The sequence below is a fragment of the Cyprinodon variegatus genome, unplaced genomic scaffold (assembly GCF_000732505.1).
Source record: "Cyprinodon variegatus isolate N-32 unplaced genomic scaffold, C_variegatus-1.0 Scaffold110, whole genome shotgun sequence".
Taxonomy (NCBI): Eukaryota; Metazoa; Chordata; class Actinopteri; order Cyprinodontiformes; family Cyprinodontidae; genus Cyprinodon; species Cyprinodon variegatus.
Genome location: NW_015150563.1, coordinates 85,957 through 90,912, shown reverse-complemented (window position 1 = coordinate 90,912; position 4,956 = coordinate 85,957).

The window sequence follows — 4,956 nt, the reverse complement described above, 5'->3', positions numbered from 1 at the left end:
TCCAATAAAGGCCTGGACCGCGATGCACTCGAGTGAAATAAAGGCCCGGGCCTATATTAGAGAATTTACGGTATATTATAGCCTGGCCCTAATACACAGTGGTAAGTTCCCCCTCCATAACATGGGAAAAATTAATTCATTTGCAAGTCTTTAACTGTGTTTATTCCTCTCTTCATCAGCAACAAAATCTGTGGATTTGGTGAATTTTAATCATTATTTGCCAGAGTTGTGAGAGGGGAATCATATATTTTAGCCACCTGATATAATCTGTTCCCCCTTTGATGATCTTTATGAAATGTATTTTCTATTTAAATGTTTATCTAACAATTTACAAATATTCCAAAAAAAAAGTTCAAACCAAATATCTTGAGTAATGCTACTGCAGACATTTTGAATTGAAAATTGAAAATATATTCCATAAAGATCATCAAACCAACAGTCATATTTATTTTAACTATTTTGGATTCCAAAATATAAAATGATAAATGTTTCAAATATAATATAGAAAAATAATAGTTTCAAAATTCACAGGATTTGTTTATATTTTTCCCATGGTATAGGGGAACTGATTATATGAGATGGCTAAAATATTTGATTCCCCCCTCATAACTTTGGCAAATAATGATCAAATGTCACCAAACCCACAGAGTTTGTTGTTAATGAAGAGAGGAATAAACACAGTTAAAGACTTGTAGGTGAATTAATTTCTTCCCATGTTATGGAGGGGGAATTGTTATGTGTGATAGCATGTAGTATAGTAGAAATTTCTTTAATCCAGTAATCTGTCATATTTTACATTAGAACCAGATTTACACCAAAGTCTACTCTCTCATCTTCACCCTCAGGACTAAGCCTCTAATCTCCTAGAATCCTAGATCCCCCCCTCCCCTTGGGGAGCAGTGGACTGTCATTGTGTGACAAACCAAGGGAGCAGTATGGGGTTAAGGGTTTTGCTCAGGCTGTGGGCATCGAACAGGGTATTTGCAACCTTCTCAGAAAACAAGCGCACTACTCTAACCGTTAGGCCAACACTCCCTATTGCAGAGTTGTGCTAATTAGTTTGGTGCGAATGACAGTAATAAACAAGGGATGTCAGCTTACAAAAAAAATGGCAAAGGCATCAAAAGGTAATTTCACAGTGTTACGACTGGTCAGTTCACAAATATAATTACATTCCAAAATTTTAGCTCGGCAAGGCGTGCCCACCTATCCCTGTTCTTTGTATTTCAGCGGATGTATTTATTCAATATGCCCCACCTTAATTTAGACTGAAAAGAAAAAAACGTCTTTAATAATATTCATAGATATCAAGAGAGGTTTTTATCAATCATTAACCCAAACACAAAACAAAACAAAAAAAATGTATTGAATGTTGGAACTGTAACTAATATACAGTCATATGTTTACATTTCGACTGCACTTTAAAAAATGAAAATGTCTTGAGAGCTGAACTGTCTAATCTAAGTCTAAGTCTAACCCATTAACTGCCATGTCCCCTCTGCAGGACGAATGTGTTGCCCCCAAACCTGCAGCCTCATACTGTCACAGTAATGCTGCTATCCACCATTACAGAGGTTGCGAGGCTTTAGGAACAGCAGCTAAATTCATTTATACTTTTTAGGCATTTCAAAATTGTTTTTGTTGATTTTGATATGGCTCATAAACAGGATAACTAGAAAAAATACTGTTAAAGTGAAACGAAATATTAGCTTTTTTGAATTTAAAATACACCTATGGTGTCCAGGCCAACAGTAAAGTGGACTCTATAGGTGGAGATGAAGACTTGGTGAAATATATGTTCATGTTTTTGGGTAGCTGTTGCAGTGCAGTTTATACAGTATGAGAGAACAAAGAGCAGCATATCAGTCAAACGTTTGCTGTAGTTTAGTTCTGCCCTCTAGTGGACAGTTTAGGCAAACCGAGTTATTAAAAGTGGAAAAAATTCACTTCATTCTTATGCTTATTCTTATGATTTATATAAACAAAGACAAAAAGCTAAAAAAACAAAACAAACAACAGGACAGCCGGCTCCTTCGGTTTTGCTCCTCAGGGTCCTGCACCTTTTAGAACAGGGCGGGATTCCTCATTAGGCAATCCTAGGCAGTTGCCTAGGGCTCCAAGTTCCTGGGGGCCCCATAAAACTCCATTTACGTGTATGGTTAATACAACTATTCCTGATTTGTGCACATTAAATATGTTTTTGATTGGAAGGAGCAATTGGCTATAATTCACCAAACTGGATTCCTAACATGAAAACATTTTTTGTTTGATTCTGAATAATTTATAGCAAGTGGCTGAAACGAAATGTAGAACTAAGAATATAGTCCTATATCATGTATATAAACATATCATATATAGGTTATAGCCTTCATTTTTTAAAGAGATGCGGTAGAAGGAATTTATCCCCCTGAGTTCCGCTCTACTCCTACATAAGTATATAGATGTCAGCCTTTATTTTCACTATAACTTTGCCAATTTGCAGATCATCCCTTACAAACCTACTTTCTGCAATGCTAATCAAAACGAAGCGACCCTCCTTTGCTTAATGTATATATATATATATATATATATATATATATATATATATATATATATATATATATATATACACACAACATGACCAGGCAAAAAATCCTAAATTCTTAAGTTACTTTATAAAAGCTTTCTGTATTTACTTTATCCCCTCTCCTGTTGTTCCTATTAATCCTTCCAGATTCACTCCCTTCCTATTTGTCTTGTCTTTTGTTTTTATCTTATCCTTTCTTCATCATATTTCCAAGAATTTAGTAATATGTATTCAACATATTTTTATTGCTTTATATCCTATACACGCATCTGTTTCATTTTCCTTAATACAAATAATGTTTTATTTAACCCAGCATAACCAAATCTTAGTTGTGTCAAACTAATCTCCTCTCTTCGATTCTTTCCAATCACACTGTTAGGCATCCAGTCTGTGTGGTCTGTGTTTTTATGTGTTTGTCTTCCTTCCTCCACCAGGCAGCGGCTGGTTCTGATTCTCCTCCTCACACACCTGCAAGGGGTTACCTCGTTAACGGAGTGTTCTTAAGCTGCTGACTGCCACTACCTCAACGCCAGAGTGTTTGCCAGTTTTGGGTACTCTTGCCAAGAATTTTGATGAGTCAAACTGAGTTTTTGTCAACCTGAGTCTTAACATTTTTTTTTTTGTTTTTGCCTCTCGGCAGGAAGTCATCCTGCAAACTGGATTTTTCTGACCTTCTCCTCCCTGGAAGCAACAACTGAGCTTCAAACTGAGCTGAGGAAACAAACCGGAGGTTTGGATTCACTTCTCCCTGAGGAAACGTTTGAGCTCCACACTGAGCAAGGGATTCATTTGCACAACAGTCCGTTCAAGTACCGCAGGATATCTGAGTGGCAGTCAGTCTTCTTGTTCATCTACAAGCAGCCGCATTCTGGGTAACCCTGTCCGCCCCCCACTGTAAGAGGCTAACGCATTCCTCACCTACTGGAGTCTAAGAGTCAACCTAATCTCTGGAAACGTGAGTCTGACAACCTTTTCTCCTCTTCAAGTTCAAGAATCAATTCTCCCACTGAACCTGAACTAACCGCAGTGTCTTCCCCTCACCTTTCAGTTCTGGTTGAGCAGTGTTCAGAGCAACACTGGAATCTCCACCAAACTTCTCAATAAACCTGTTTAACTTTTTCCCTTGTCTCTCTGGACTGGTTTATCTGCATGTGGGTCAGAGCTTGTCAGGACTCTAGTGTGTTTGTTTGTTTTGTGTGTTTGTCTCCCTTCCACCAGCAGGAGGCTCCTGGTTCTGGTCTGCCTCCTCACACACCTGCTGATGGTTACCTTGTTAACGGAGTGCTCTTAAGCTGCTGATTGTGTTTGCCAGTTTTGGGTACTCTAGCCAAGCTGAGTTTTTGCTGAGTAAGATTGAGTTCTTGTCTACCTGAGTTTTAACTTTGTTTTTGTCTTTGCCTCTCGGCAGGAAGTCTTCCTGCAAACTGGACCTTTTTTTGAACCTCCACTCCCAGGAGGGATCAACTGAGCCTTAAACTGAGCTGGTGATTCAAACTTGAGGTTTGGATCCAGTCTCCTTAAGAGGACGCTGAGTTTACTCTCTGAGCAAGGGAATCGTCTTCACTAAGACCTGTTCAAGTACAGCATGAAATCTGAGTGGCAGTCAGTATCTCCGTTCACCTACACCGTCCGAGTTCTGGGTAAACCCTGTTCCGCCCTCCACCGAGTCAGACATACTCTGGTAAACCAACGCACAGATTGGAGTCAAAGATTCTTCAACTTCTCTGGAAACGTGAGTCAACAACCACATCCTCTTCTTCAAATCCACGAATGAAATTTCCCACTGAGCCTGAACTAAGTTTGTCTTCCCCTCACCTTCCAGTTCCGGCTGAGCAGAATTCAGAGCAACACTGCACCGTGCTTAATCTCTTCCATAAAACCTGTTAAACCTTTCCCCGTATCTCTCTGAATTGGTTTCTCTGCATGTGGGTCCGAGCTTTAGATAAAATCATGACAGAGCTCTTGATAAAATCATGACACACACCCTTGGATTTAGATTTGCTATTATTTTATCAATATATTCTTTTTTTAATGTATAGATTTTTGCACACCATAATGATTTCTTTAATTAATTCATTTTATCCATGTTCAAACTATCCTGCCATTTTCTTTATTTCTTTTTTTATTATTGCCTTCGCTTCTCCTTTCCCATAAGGTTTGTTTATAATATTATATGTTCTAACTGCCCTTTTAGCTATTTGGTCTGCTTTTTCATTTCCATGTATCGGTCTCCGCCAAGTGACGTCAATTGTTTACCTCGGGCGCGGTACACTATGCCTTTTCCGCTTAAAATGGCGTCTTAGCAACAAATGTCACGTGACTGGCGGAGACCGATATTCCTAAATCCGCCCCTGTTTTCAGGCTTATGTTAACTGTAATGACTTATCTTG